This window comes from Stenella coeruleoalba, assembly GCF_951394435.1.
Source record: "Stenella coeruleoalba genome assembly, contig: scaffold_39, whole genome shotgun sequence".
NCBI classification, from domain to species: Eukaryota; Metazoa; Chordata; class Mammalia; order Artiodactyla; family Delphinidae; genus Stenella; species Stenella coeruleoalba.
This window is the reverse complement of record NW_027646400.1, coordinates 2,330,936-2,346,908: the sequence shown is the minus strand read 5'-3', so window position 1 is coordinate 2,346,908 and position 15,973 is coordinate 2,330,936. Positions and strand designations below refer to the sequence as shown.

The following is a 15,973-nucleotide window of genomic DNA, read 5'->3' as shown; positions in this document are numbered from 1 at the left end:
ACTTATGCTTGCTTAAGGGGAAAGGTGAGTTGGGGTGCTGCATAAAACCAGAGATTGAAATGAGCACAGATAAAGTTCCTTAAGCCAAATATGGAATAGACAAGAGCTACTCCTTGCTCAACGAAATGGACTCAACACCGCATATTAAACGCCTAAGAATGTACCTGACTAGTAAGTATCTTAAAACCTATGGATTGCTATGTCTCCGAAAGAGAATCAAGCATGTGTACAGGGGCATAAACGCAGCAGTGATAGGATTGGAGAGGTTCGTGAGCAAATGAAGACCCTTTGAAGTCATATTGCATGGTACCCATTCCACGGGTTTCAACTACCCAGGTTTAAGGTATTCTTCCTTCAGCTAAAACATGCATGTGGAACCTAGAGTATGATCAACCATGTGATCGGGAGACGTGTTCAAATATATCTCAGTTTTCGTACCCTGGTACTCTGGTGCAACATTCCAGACGCTTTACTAACACTCTCCCCACTTGGAGAGTCAGTCCCTTTAACCTCCTGTTTGGCCTAGTTTGCAATTTCTGTGGAAGATGAACAGGAATAGCGAGAACCAATGAGAGACTAGCTGGAGGTGTCTGGATGGGCAAATTTAACTCTCATTTCCCACCAGGAAGAGGAATTAACCAAAGGCTCAGCGTGCCGTGCCGGAACCAGATTAGGGCCTGAAGACATCCTGCGGTGTTGCGGCCAGGTCACAAGAAAGCGAGTTGAAGAAAGGAGCTCAGGGGCACTGTAATTCACAAACCTGCAGAGTTATAAATGACAGCTATCGTCCAAAAATAGACTGAAGTAAGGCTGCCAAGAGGACTTGAAAGCGGGGCAGAATTGCAGGAAACCGATTTCAGGAGGTAGACTGGAATTGCATTGAAAGCATAGGAAAAGAGGCAGAACGTCCACAATGATGCACTTGGCCAAAAAGGGCGTATGCGTTTTTTCCTGAATATATTCAGGAAAAAACTCATACGCCCTTTTTGGCCAACCAAGCAAACTTGCAAAGGAAATCTGCACTACAATGAAGTCTCACTTCCCCCCGGTCAAAAGGGCCATCTGAAAAAAGTGTAAAATCCAGAAAGGCAGGACAGGCCATGGAGAACTGGGAGCCTTGTTATGCTGATGGGCATGATGTAAATTGCCAACAACCACTTGGGAGAAGTGTATGGTGTTTCCTGAAACAACTAAAAAACACAGCAACAGAACCTAGGGCACTTCCACTTATGGTCCTATAGATTACGGAAATTAAAATGAAAAAGAAACAGCCACCCCAAAGTTTGGAACGGCTCTGTTTACAAGAACCTCGTTTACAGTACAAGTTCAACATCGCAGAAAGTGAAAAATGGATAAAGAAGTTGTGGTATTTACTTACAAAGCAATATCACTCAGCAATGAAATCTGTGTCATCAGGCCCTTAGCAGCACAATGAGTGGATTCAGGTATGATGATTCTAACTGAAATAAGTCACACAGAAAAAGAAACATCATAAGATATCACTAATACACGGAATGTAAACTTGGCTACACAGGAACTGCATTCCAAAACAGAACAGGGTCTCAAATTTAGAAAACCAACTTATGCTTGCTTAAGGGGAAAGGTGAGTTGGGGTGCTGCATAAAACCAGAGATTGAAATGAGCACAGATAAAGTTCCTTAAGCCAAATATGGAATAGACAAGAGCTACTCCTTGCTCAACGAAATGGACTCAAAACCCCATATTAAACGCCTAAGAATGTACCTGACTAGTAAGTATCTTAAAACCTATGGATTGCTATGTCTCCAAAAGAGAATCAAGCGTGTGTACAGGGGCATAAACGCAGCAGTGATAGGATTGGAGAGGTTCGGTGAGCAAATGAAGACCCTTTGAAGTCATATTGCATGGTACCCATTCCACGGGTCTCAACTCTCCAGGTTTAAGGTATTCTTTCTTCAGCTAAAACATGCATGTGGAACCCAGAGTATGATCAACCATGTGAACGGGAGACGTGTTCAAATATGTCTCAGTTTTCCTCCCCTGGTACTCGGGTGCAACATTCCAGACGCTTTACTAACACTCTCCCGACTTGGAGAGTCAGTCCCTTTAACCTCCTGTTTGGCCCAGTTTGCAATTTCTGTGGAAGATGAACAGGAATAGCGAGAACCAATGAGAGGCTAGCTGGAGGTGTCTGGACGGGCAAATTTAACTCTCATTTCCCACCAGGAAGAGGAATTAACCAAAGGCTCAGCGTGCCGGGCCGGAACCAGATTAGGGCCTGAAGCCATCCTGCGGTGTTGCGGCCAGGTCACAAGAAAGCGAGTTGAAGAAAGGAGCTCAGGGGCACTGTAATTCACAAACCTGCAGAGTTATAAATGACAGCTATCGTCCAAAAATAGACTGAAGTTAGGCTGCCAAGAGGACTTGAAAGCGGGGCAGAATTGCAGGAAACCGATTTCAGGAGGTAGACTGGAATTGCATTGAAAGCATAGGAAAAGAGGCAGAACGTCCACAATGATGCACTTGGCCAAAAAGGGCGTATGCGTTTTTTCCTGAATATATTCAGGAAAAAACGCATACGCCCTTTTTGGCCAACCAAGCAAGCTTGCAAAGGAAATCTGCACTACAATGAAGTCTCACTTCCCCCCGGTCAAAAGGGCCATCTGAAAAAAGTGTAAAATCCAGAAAGGCAGGACAGGCCATGGAGAACTGGGAGCCTTGTTATGCTGATGGGCGGGATGTAAATTGCCAAGAACCACTTGGGAGAAGTGTATGGTGTTTCCTGAAACAACTAAAAAACACAGCAACAGAACCTAGGGCACTTCCACTTATGGTCCTATAGCTTAGGGAAATTAAAATCAAAAAGACACAGCCACCCCAAAGTTTGGAACGGCTCTGTTTACAGGAACCTCGTTTACAGTACAAGTTCAACATCGCAGAAAGTGAAAAATGGATAAAGAAGTTGTGGTATTTACTTACAAAGCAATATCACTCAGCAATGAAATCTGTGTCATCAGGCCCTTAGCAGCACAATGAGTGGATTCAGGTATGATGATTCTAACTGAAATAAGTCACACAGAAAAAGAAACATCATAAGATATCAGTAATACACGGAATGTAAACTTGGCTACACAGGAACTGAATTACAGAACAGAACAGGGTCTCAAATTTAGAAAACCAACTTATGCTTGCTTAAGGGGAAAGGTGAGTTGGGGTGCTTCATAAAACCAGAGATTGAAATGAGCACAGATAAAGTTCCTTAAGCCAAATATGGAATAGACAAGAGCTACTCCTTGCTCAACGAAATGGACTCAACACCGCATATTAAACGCCTAAGAATGTACCTGACTAGTAAGTATCTTAAAACCTATGGATTGCTATGTCTCCGAAAGAGAATCAAGCATGTGTACAGGGGCATAAACGCAGCAGTGATAGGATTGGAGAGGTTCGTGAGCAAATGAAGACCCTTTGAAGTCATATTGCATGGTACCCATTCCACGGGTTTCAACTACCCAGGTTTTAGGTATTCTTCCTTCAGCTAAAACATGCATGTGGAACCTAGAGTATGATCAACCATGTGAACGGGAGACGTGTTCAAATATGTCTCAGTTTTCGTACCCTGGTACTCGGGTGCAACATTCCAGACGCTTTACTAACACTCTCCCGACTTGGAGAGTCAGTCCCTTTAACCTCCTGTTTGGCCCAGTTTGCAATTTCTGCGGAAGATGAACAGGAATAGCGAGAACCAATGAGAGACTAGCTGGAGGTGTCTGGACGGGCAAATTTAACTCTCATTTCCCACCAGGAAGAGGAAATAACCAAAGGCTCAGCATGCCGTACCGGAACCAGATTAGGGCCTGAAGCCATCCTGCGGTGTTGCGGCCAGCTCAAAAGAAAGCGAGTTGAAGAAAGGAGCTCAGGGGCACTGTAATTCACAAACCTGCAGAGTTATAAATGACAGCTATCGTCCAAAAATAGACTGAAGTAAGGCTGCCGAGAGGACTTGAAAGCGGGGCAGAATTGCAGGAAACCGATTTCAGGAGGTAGACTGGAATTGCATTGAAAGCATAGGAAAAGAGGCAGAACGTCCACAATGATGCACTTGGCCAAAAAGGGCGTATGCGTTTTTTCCTGAATATATTCAGGAAAAAACGCATACGCCCTTTTTGGCCAACCAAGCAAGCTTGCAAAGGAAATCTGCACTACAATGAAGTCTCACTTCCCCCCGGTCAAAAGGGCCATCTGAAAAAAGGGTAAAATCCAGAAAGGCAGGACAAGCCATGGAGAACTGGGAGCCTTGTTATGCTGATGGGCGCGATGTAAATTGCCAACAGACACTCGGGAGAAGTGTATGGTGTTTCCTTAAACATCTAAAAAACAAAGCAACAGAGCCTAGGGCACTGCCACTTATGGTCCTATAGCTTAGGGAAATTAAAATCAAAAAGACACAGCCACCCCAAAGTTTGGGATGACTCTGTTTACAAGAACTTCGTTTACAGTACAAGTTCAACATCGCAGAAAGTGAAAAATGGATAAAGAAGTTGTGGTATTTACTTACAAAGCAATATCACTCAGCAATGAAATCTATGTCATCAGGCCCTTAGCAGCACAATGAGTGGATTCAGGTATGATGATTCTAACTGAAATAAGTCACACAGAAAAAGAAACATCATAAGATATCAGTAATACACGGAATGTAAACTTGGCTACACAGGAACTGAATTACAGAACAGAACAGGGTCTCAAATTTAGAAAACCAACTTATGCTTGCTTAAGGGGAAAGGTGAGTTGGGGTGCTGCATAAAACCAGAGATTGAAATGAGCACAGATAAAGTTCCTTAAGCCAAATATGGAATAGACAAGAGCTACTCCTTGCTCAACGAAATGGACTCAACACCGCATATTAAACGCCTAAGAATGTACCTGACTAGTAAGTATCTTAAAACCTATGGATTGCTATGTCTCCGAAAGAGAATCAAGCATGTGTACAGGGGCATAAACGCAGCAGTGATAGGATTGGAGAGGTTCGTGAGCAAATGAAGACCCTTTGAAGTCATATTGCATGGTACCCATTCCACGGGTTTCAACTACCCAGGTTTAAGGTATTCTTCCTTCAGCTAAAACATGCATGTGGAACCTAGAGTATGATCAACCATGTGATCGGGAGACGTGTTCAAATATGTCTCAGTTTTCGTACCCTGGTACTCTGGTGCAACATTCCAGACGCTTTACTAACACTCTCCCCACTTGGAGAGTCAGTCCCTTTAACCTCCTGTTTGGCCTAGTTTGCAATTTCTGTGGAAGATGAACAGGAATAGCGAGAACCAATGAGAGACTAGCTGGAGGTGTCTGGATGGGCAAATTTAACTCTCATTTCCCACCAGGAAGAGGAATTAACCAAAGGCTCAGCGTGCCGTGCCGGAACCAGATTAGGGCCTGAAGACATCCTGCGGTGTTGCGGCCAGGTCACAAGAAAGCGAGTTGAAGAAAGGAGCTCAGGGGCACTGTAATTCACAAACCTGCAGAGTTATAAATGACAGCTATCGTCCAAAAATAGACTGAAGTAAGGCTGCCAAGAGGACTTGAAAGCGGGGCAGAATTGCAGGAAACCGATTTCAGGAGGTAGACTGGAATTGCATTGAAAGCATAGGAAAAGAGGCAGAACGTCCACAATGATGCACTTGGCCAAAAAGGGCGTATGCGTTTTTTCCTGAATATATTCAGGAAAAAACTCATACGCCCTTTTTGGCCAACCAAGCAAACTTGCAAAGGAAATCTGCACTACAATGAAGTCTCACTTCCCCCCGGTCAAAAGGGCCATCTGAAAAAAGTGTAAAATCCAGAAAGGCAGGACAGGCCATGGAGAACTGGGAGCCTTGTTATGCTGATGGGCGGGATGTAAATTGCCAACAGACACTCGGGAGAAGTGTATGGTGTTTCCTGAAACATCTAAAAAACAAAGCAACAGAGTCTAGGGCACTTCCACTTATGGTCCTCTAGCTTAGGGAAATTAAAATCAAAAAGACACAGCCACCCCAAAGTTTGGGACGCCTCTGTTTACAAGAACCTCGTTTACCATACAAGTTCAATATCACAGAAAGTGAAAAATGGATAAAGAACTTGTGGTACTTACATACAATGCAGTATCACTCAGCAATGAAATCTGTGTCATCAGGCCCTTAGCAGCACAATGAGTGGATTCAGGTATGATGATTCTAACTGAAATAAGTCACACAGAAAAAGAAACATCATAAGATATCAGTAATACACGGAATGTAAACTTGGCTACACAGGAACTGAATTACAGAACAGAACAGGGTCTCAAATTTAGAAAACCAACTTATGCTTGCTTAAGGGGAAAGGTGAGTTGGGGTGCTGCATAAAACCAGAGATTGAAATGAGCACAGATAAAGTTCCTTAAGCCAAATATGGAATAGACAAGAGCTACTCCTTGCTCAACGAAATGGACTCAACACCGCATATTAAACGCCTAAGAATGTACCTGACTAGTAAGTATCTTAAAACCTATGGATTGCTATGTCTCCGAAAGAGAATCAAGCATGTGTACAGGGGCATAAACGCAGCAGTGATAGGATTGGAGAGGTTCGTGAGCAAATGAAGACCCTTTGAAGTCATATTGCATGGTACCCATTCCACGGGTTTCAACTACCCAGGTTTTAGGTATTCTTCCTTCAGCTAAAACATGCATGTGGAACCTAGAGTATGATCAACCATGTGAACGGGAGACGTGTTCAAATATGTCTCAGTTTTCGTACCCTGGTACTCGGGTGCAACATACCAGACGCTTTACTAACACTCTCCCCACTTGGAGAGTCAGCGCCTTTAACCTCCTGTTTGGCACAGTTTGCAATTTCTGCGGAAGATGAACAGGAATAGCGAGAACCAATGAGAGACTAGCTGGAGGTGTCTGGACGGGCAAATTTAACTCTCATTTCCCACCAGGAAGAGGAAATAACCAAAGGCTCAGCATGCCGTACCGGAACCAGATTAGGGCCTGAAGCCATCCTGCGGTGTTGCGGCCAGCTCAAAAGAAAGCGAGTTGAAGAAAGGAGCTCAGGGGCACTGTAATTCACAAACCTGCAGAGTTATAAATGACAGCTATCGTCCAAAAATAGACTGAAGTAAGGCTGCCGAGAGGACTTGAAAGCGGTGCAGAATTGCAGGAAACCGATTTCAGGAGGTAGACTGGAATTGCATTGAAAGCATAGGAAAAGAGGCAGAACGTCCACAATGATGCACTTGGCCAAAAAGGGCGTATGCGTTTTTTCCTGAATATATTCAGGAAAAAACGCATACGCCCTTTTTGGCCAACCAAGCAAGCTTGCAAAGGAAATCTGCACTACAATGAAGTCTCACTTCCCCCCGGTCAAAAGGGCCATCTGAAAAAAGGGTAAAATCCAGAAAGGCAGGACAAGCCATGGAGAACTGGGAGCCTTGTTATGCTGATGGGCGCGATGTAAATTGCCAAAAGACACTCGGGAGAAGTGTATGGTGTTTCCTTAAACATCTAAAAAACAAAGCAACAGAGCCTAGGGCACTGCCACTTATGGTCCTATAGCTTAGGGAAATTAAAATCAAAAAGACACAGCCACCCCAAAGTTTGGGATGACTCTGTTTACAAGAACTTCGTTTACAGTACAAGTTCAACATCGCAGAAAGTGAAAAATGGATAAAGAAGTTGTGGTATTTACTTACAAAGCAATATCACTCAGCAATGAAATCTATGTCATCAGGCCCTTAGCAGCACAATGAGTGGATTCAGGTATGATGATTCTAACTGAAATAACTCACACAGAAAAAGAAACATCATAAGATATCAGTAATACACGGAATGTAAACTTGGCTACACAGGAACTGAATTACAGAACAGAACAGGGTCTCAAATTTAGAAAACCAACTTATGCTTGCTTAAGGGGAAAGGTGAGTTGGGGTGCTGCATAAAACCAGAGATTGAAATGAGCACAGATAAAGTTCCTTAAGCCAAATATGGAATAGACAAGAGCTACTCCTTGCTCAACGAAATGGACTCAACACCGCATATTAAACGCCTAAGAATGTACCTGACTAGTAAGTATCTTAAAACCTATGGATTGCTATGTCTCCGAAAGAGAATCAAGCATGTGTACAGGGGCATAAACGCAGCAGTGATAGGATTGGAGAGGTTTGTGAGCAAATGAAGACCCTTTGAAGTCATATTGCATGGTACCCATTCCACGGGTTTCAACTACCCAGGTTTAAGGTATTCTTCCTTCAGCTAAAACATGCATGTGGAACCTAGAGTATGATCAACCATGTGATCGGGAGACGTGTTCAAATATGTCTCAGTTTTCGTACCCTGGTACTCTGGTGCAACATTCCAGACGCTTTACTAACACTCTCCCCACTTGGAGAGTCAGTCCCTTTAACCTCCTGTTTGGCCTAGTTTGCAATTTCTGTGGAAGATGAACAGGAATAGCGAGAACCAATGAGAGACTAGCTGGAGGTGTCTGGATGGGCAAATTTAACTCTCATTTCCCACCAGGAAGAGGAATTAACCAAAGGCTCAGCATGCCGTGCCGGAACCAGATTAGGGCCTGAAGACATCCTGCGGTGTTGCGGCCAGGTCACAAGAAAGCGAGTTGAAGAAAGGAGCTCAGGGGCACTGTAATTCACAAACCTGCAGAGTTATAAATGACAGCTATCGTCCAAAAATAGACTGAAGTAAGGCTGCCAAGAGGACTTGAAAGCGGGGCAGAATTGCAGGAAACCGATTTCAGGAGGTAGACTGGAATTGCATTGAAAGCATAGGAAAAGAGGCAGAACGTCCACAATGATGCACTTGGCCAAAAAGGGCGTATGCGTTTTTTCCTGAATATATTCAGGAAAAAACTCATACGCCCTTTTTTGGCCCACCAAGCAATCTTGCAAAGGAAATCTGCACTACAATGAAGTCTCACTTCCCCCCGGTCAAAAGGGCCATCTGAAAAAAGTGTAAAATCCAGAAAGGCAGGACAGGCCATGGAGAACTGGGAGCCTTGTTCTGCTGATGGGCGGGATGTAAATTGCCAACAGACACTTGGGAGAAGTGTATGGTGTTTCCTGAAACATCTAAAAAACAAAGCAACAGAGTCTAGGGCACTTCCACTTATGGTCCTCTAGCTTAGGGAAATTAAAATCAAAAAGACACAGCCACCACAAAGTTTGGGACGCCTCTGTTTACAAGAACCTCGTTTACCGTACAAGTTCAATATCACAGAAAGTGAAAAATGGATAAAGAACTTGTGGTACTTACATACAATGCAGTATCACTCAGCAATGAAACATGTGTCATCAGGCCCTTAGCAGCACAATGAGTGGATTCAGGTATGATGATTCTAACTGAAATAAGTCACACAGAAAAAGAAACATCATAAGATATCACTAATACACGGAATGTAAACTTGGCTACACAGGAACTGAATTACAGAACAGAACAGGGTCTCAAATTTAGAAAACCAACTTATGCTTGCTTAAGGGGAAAGGTGAGTTGGGGTGCTGCATAAAACCAGAGATTGAAATGAGCACAGATAAAGTTCCTTAAGCCAAATATGGAATAGACAAGAGCTACTCCTTGCTCAACGAAATGGACTCAACACCGCATATTAAACGCCTAAGAATGTACCTGACTAGTAAGTATCTTAAAACCTATGGATTGCTATGTCTCCGAAAGAGAATCAAGCATGTGTACAGGGGCATAAACGCAGCAGTGATAGGATTGGAGAGGTTCGTGAGCAAATGAAGACCCTTTGAAGTCATATTGCATGGTACCCATTCCACGGGTTTCAACTACCCAGGTTTAAGGTATTCTTCCTTCAGCTAAAACATGCATGTGGAACCTAGAGTATGATCAACCATGTGATCGGGAGACGTGTTCAAATATGTCTCAGTTTTCGTACGCTGGTACTCTGGTGCAACATTCCAGACGCTTTTCTAACACTCTCCCCACTTGGAGAGTCAGTCCCTTTAACCTCCTGTTTGGCCTAGTTTGCAATTTCTGTGGAAGATGAACAGGAATAGCGAGAACCAATGAGAGACTAGCTGGAGGTGTCTGGATGGACAAATTTAACTCTCATTTCCCACCAGGAAGAGGAAATAACCAAAGGCTCAGCATGTCGTGCCGGAAACAGATTAGGGCCTGAAGCCATCCTGCGGTGTTGCGGCCAGGTCACAAGAAAGCGAGTTGAAGAAAGGAGCTCAGGGGCACTGTAATTCACAAACCTGCAGAGTTATAAATGACAGCTATCGTCCAAAAATAGACTGAAGTAAGGCTGCCAAGAGGACTTGAAAGCGGGGCAGAATTGCAGGAAACCGATTTCAGGAGGTAGACTGGAATTGCATTGAAAGCATAGGAAAAGAGGCAGAACGTCCACAATGATGCACTTGGCCAAAAAGGGTGTATGCGTTTTTTCCTGAATATATTCAGGAAAAAACGCATACGCCCTTTTTGGCCAACCAAGCAAGCTTGCAAAGGAAATCTGCACTACAATGAAGTCTCACTTCCCCCCGGTCAAAAGGGCCATCTGAAAAAAGTGTAAAATCCAGAAAGGCAGGACAGGCCATGGAGAACTGGGAGCCTTGTTATGCTGATGGGCGGGATGTAAATTGCCAACAGACACTCGGGAGAAGTGTATGGTGTTTCCTGAAACATCTAAAAAACAAAGCAACAGAGTCTAGGGCACTTCCACTTATGGTCCTCTAGCTTAGGGAAATTAAAATCAAAAAGACACAGCCACCCCAAAGTTTGGGACGCCTCTGTTTACAAGAACCTCGTTTACCGTACAAGTTCAATATCACAGAAAGTGAAAAATGGATAAAGAACTTGTGGTACTTACATACAATGCAGTATCACTCAGCAATGAAATCTGTGTAATCAGGCCCTTAGCAGCACAATGAGTGGATTCAGGTATGATGATTCTAACTGAAATAAGTCACACAGAAAAAAAACATCATAAGATATCAGTAATACACGGAATGTAAACTTGGCTACACAGGAACTGAATTACAGAACAGAACAGGGTCTCAAATTTAGAAAACCAACTTATGCTTGCTTAAGGGTAAAGGTGAGTTGGGGTGCTGCATAAAACCAGAGATTGAAATGAGCACAGATAAAGTTCCTTAAGCCAAATATGGAATAGACAAGAGCTACTCCTTGCTCAAAGAAATGGACTCAACACCGCATATTAAACGCCTAAGAATGTACCTGACTAGTAAGTATCTTAAAACCTATGGATTGCTGTGTCTCCGAAAGAGAATCAAGCATGTGTACAGGGACATAAACGCAGCAGTGATAGGATTGGAGAGGTTCGGTGAGCAAATGAAGACCCTTTGAAGTCATATTGCATGGTACCCATTCCACGGGTTTCAAATACACAGGTTTAAGGTATTCTTCCTTCAGCTAAAACATGCATGTGGAACCCAAGTATGATCAACCATGTGAACGGGAGACGTGTTCAAATATGTCTCAGTTTTCCTCCCCTGGTACTCGGGTGCAACATTCCAGACGCTTTTCTAACACTCTCCCGACTTGGAGAGTCAGTCCCTTTAACCTCCTGTTTGGCCCAGTTTGCAATTTCTGTGGAAGATGAACAGGAATAGCGAGAACCAATGAGAGACTAGCTAGAGGTGTCTGGATGGACAAATTTAACTCTCATTTCCCACCAGGAAGAGGAAATAACCAAAGGCTCAGCATGCCGTGCCGGAAACAGATTAGGGCCTGAAGCCATCCTGCGGTGTTGCGGCCAGGTCACAAGAAAGCGAGTTGAAGAAAGGAGCTCAGGGGCACTGTAATTCACAAACCTGCAGAGTTATAAATGACAGCTATCGTCCAAAAATAGACTGAAGTAAGGCTGCCAAGAGGACTTGAAAGCGGGGCAGAATTGCAGGAAACCGATTTCAGGAGGTAGACTGGAATTGCATTGAAAGCATAGGAAAAGAGGCAGAACGTCCACAATGATGCACTTGGCCAAAAAGGGCGTATGCGTTTTTTCCTGAATATATTCAGGAAAAAACGCATACGCCCTTTTTGGCCAACCAAGCAAGCTTGCAAAGGAAATCTGCACTACAATGAAGTCTCACTTCCCCCCGGTCAAAAGGGCCATCTGAAAAAAGTGTAAAATCCAGAAAGGCAGGACAGGCCATGGAGAACTGGGAGCCTTGTTATGCTGATGGGCGGGATGTAAATTGCCAACAACCACTCGGGAGAAGTGTATGGTGTTTCCTGAAACATCTAAAAAACAAAGCAACGGAACCTAGGGCACTTCCACTTATGGTCCTATAGCTTAGGGAAATTAAAATCAAAAAGACACAGCCACCCCAAAGTTTGGGACGCCTCCGTTTACAAGAACCTCGTTTACCGTACAAGTTCAATATCACAGAAAGTGAAAAATGGATAAAGAACTTGTGGTACTTACGTACAATGCAGTATCACTCAGCAATGAAATCTATGTCATCAGGCCCGTAGCATCATAATGAGTGGATTCAGGTACGATGATTCTAACTGAAATAAGTCACACAGAAAAAGAAACATCATAAGATATCACTAATACACAGAATGTAAACTTGGCTACACAGGAACTGAATTACAGAACAGAACAGGGTCTCAAATTTAGAAAACTAACTTATGCTTGCTTAAGGGGAAAGGTGAGTTGGGGTGCTGCATAAAACCAGAGATTGAAATGAGCACAGATAAAGTTCCTTAAGCCAAATATGGAATAGACAAGAGCTACTCCTTGCTCAACGAAAGGGACTCAACACCCCATATTAAACGCCTAAGAATGTACCTGACTAGTAAGTATCTTAAAACTTATGGATTGCTATGTCTCCGAAAGAGAATCAAGCATGTGTACAGGGGCATAAACGCAGCAGTGATAGGATTGGAGAGGTTCGTGAGCAAATGAAGACCCTTTGAAGTCATATTGCATGGTACCCATTCCACGGGTTTCAACTACCAAGGTTTAAGGTTTTCTTCCTTCATCTAAAACATGCATGTGGAACCTAGAGTATGATCAACCATGTGATCGGGAGACGTGTTCAAATATGTCTCAGTTTTCGTACCCTGGTACTCGGGTGCAACATTCCAGACGCTTTACTAACACTCTCCCCACTTGGAGAGTCAGTCCCTTTAACCTCCTGTTTGGCCCAGTTTGCAATTTCTGCGGAAGATGAACAGGAATAGCGAGAACCAATGAGAGGCTAGCTGGAGGTGTCTGGACGGGCAAATTTAAGTCTCATTTCCCACCAGGAAGGGGAATTAACCAAAGGCTCAGCATGCCGGGCCGGAACCAGATTAGGGCCTGAAGCCATCCTGCGGTGTTGCGGCCAGGTCACAAGAAAGCGAGTTGAAGAAAGGAGCTCAGGGGCACTGTAATTCACAAACCTGCAGAGTTATAAATGACAGCTATCGTCCAAAAATAGACTGAAGTAAGGCTGCCAAGAGGACTTGAAAGCGGGGCAGAATTGCAGGAAACCGATTTCAGGAGGTAGACTGGAATTGCATTGAAAGCATAGGAAAAGAGGCAGAACGTCCACAATGATGCACTTGGCCAAAAAGGGCGTATGCGTTTTTTCCTGAATATATTCAGGAAAAAACGCATACGCCCTTTTTGGCCAACCAAGCAGGCTTGCAAAGGAAATCGGCACTACAATGAAGTCTCACTTCCCCGCGGTCAAAAGGGACATCTGAAAAAAGTGTAAAATCCAGAAAGGCAACAGGCATTGAGAACTGGGAGCCTTGTTATGCTGATGGGCGGGATGTAAATTGCCAACAGACACTCAGGAGAAGTGTATGGTGTTTCCTGAAACATCTAAAAAACAAAGCAACAGAGCCTAGGGCACTTCCACTTATGGTCCTATAGCTTCGGGAAATTAAAATCAAAAAGACACAGCCACCCCAAAGTTTGCGACGCCTCTGTTTACAAGAAGCTCGTTTACCGTACAAGTTCAATATCACAGAAAGTGAAAAATGGATAAAGAACTTGTGGTACTTACGTACAATGCAGTATCACTCAGCAATGAAATCTATGTCATCAGGCCCGTAGCAGCATAATGAGTGGATTCAGGTACGATGATTCTAACTGAAATAAGTCACACAGAAAAAGAAACATCATAAGATATCACTAATACACGGAATGTAAAGTTGGCTACACAGGAACTGCATTCCAAAACAGAACAGGGTCTCAAATTTAGAAAACCAACTTATGCTTGCTTAAGGGGAAAGGTGAGTTGGGGTGCTGCATAAAACCAGAGATTGAAATGAGAACAGATAAAGTTCCTTAAGCCAAATATGGAATAGACAAGAGCTACTCCTTGCTCAACAAAATGGACACAAAACCCCATATTAAACGCCTAAGAATGTACCTGACTAGTAAGTATCTTAAAACCTATGGATTGCTATGTCTCCAAAAGAGAATCAAGCGTGTGTACAGGGGCATAAACGCAGCAGTGATAGGATTGGAGAGGTTCGGTGAGCAAATGAAGACCCTTTGAAGTCATATTGCATGGTACCCATTACACGGGTCTCAGCTCTCCAGGTTTAAGGTATTCTTCCTTCAGATAAAACATGCATGTGGAACCCAGAGTATGATCAACCATGTGAACGGGAGACGTGTTCAAATATGTCTCAGTTTTCGTACCCTGGTACTCAGGTGCAACATTCCAGACGCTTTACTAACACTCTCCCGACTTGGAGAGTCAGTCCCTTTAACCTCCTGTTTGGCCCAGTTTGCAATTTCTGCGGAAGATGAACAGGAATAGCGAGAACCAATGAGAGGCTAGCTGGAGGTGTCTGGACGGGCAAATTTAACTCTCATTTCCCACCAGGAAGGGGAATTAACCAAAGGCTCAGCATGCCGGGCCGGAACCAGATTAGGGCCTGAAGCCATCCTGCGGTGTTGCGGCCAGGTCACAAGAAAGCGAGTTGAAGAAAGGAGCTCAGGGGCACTGTAATTCACAAACCTGCAGAGTTATAAATGAGAGGTATCGTCCAAAAATAGACTGAAGTAAGGCTGCCAAGAGGACTTGAAAGCGGAGCAGAATTGCAGGAAACCGATTTCAGGAGGTAGACTGGAATTGCATTGAAAGCATAGGAAAAGAGGCAGAACGTCCACAATGATGCACTTGGCCAAAAAGGGCGTATGCGTTTTTTCCTGAATATATTCAGGAAAAAACGCATACGCCCTTTTTGGCCAACCAAGCAAGCTTGCAAAGGAAATCGGCACTACAATGAAGTCTCACTTCCCCCCGGTCAAAAGGGACATCTGAAAAAAGTGTAAAATCCAGAAAGGCAACAGGCATTGAGAACTGGGAGCCTTGTTATGCTGATGGGCGGGATGTAAATTGCCAACAGACACTCAGGAGAAGTGTATGGTGTTTCCTGAAACATCTAAAAAACAAAGCAACAGAGCCTAGGGCACTTCCACTTATGGTCCTATAGCTTCGGGAAATTAAAATCAAAAAGACACAGCCACCCCAAAGTTTGTGACGCCTCTGTTTACAAGAACCTCGTTTACTGTACAAGTTCAATATCACAGAAAGTGAAAAATGGATAAAGAACTTGTGGTACTTACGTACAATGCAGTATCACTCAGCAATGAAATCTATGTCATCAGGCCCGTGGCAGCATAATGAGTGGATTCAGGTACGATGATTCTAACTGAAATAAGTCACACAGAAAAAGAAACATCATAAGATATCACTAATACACGGAATGTAAACTTGGCTACACAGGAACTGCATTCCGAAACAGAACAGGGTCTCAAATTTAGAAAACCAACTTATGCTTGCTTAAGGGGAAAGGTGAGTTGGGGTGCTGCATAAAACCAGAGATTGAAATGAGCACAGATAAAGTTCCTTAAGCCAAATATGGAATAGACAAGAGCTACTCCTTGCTCAACGAAATGGACTCAACACCGCATATTAAACGCCTAAGAATGTACCTGACTAGTAAGTATCATAAAAC

The 15,973-nt window shown here is 43.7% G+C and overlaps 1 long non-coding RNA gene across 10 annotated transcripts in view; it reads right to left on the bottom strand.

Annotated features, from left to right (window-relative positions):
• The window catches only part of LOC307181137, a 3,028,377-nt gene that overhangs the window by 826,088 nt on the left and 2,186,316 nt on the right, over positions 1-15,973 (bottom strand). The window contains exon 13 of one of the 10 annotated variants that reach the window (XR_013825957.1): positions 6,125-6,194. The exons of the other annotated variants lie outside the window; for them this stretch is intronic. This is a non-coding gene — a long non-coding RNA (uncharacterized lncRNA). Of the gene's footprint in view, positions 1-6,124; positions 6,195-15,973 lie in introns of those variants that run through there. 10 annotated transcript variants of the gene reach the window in all.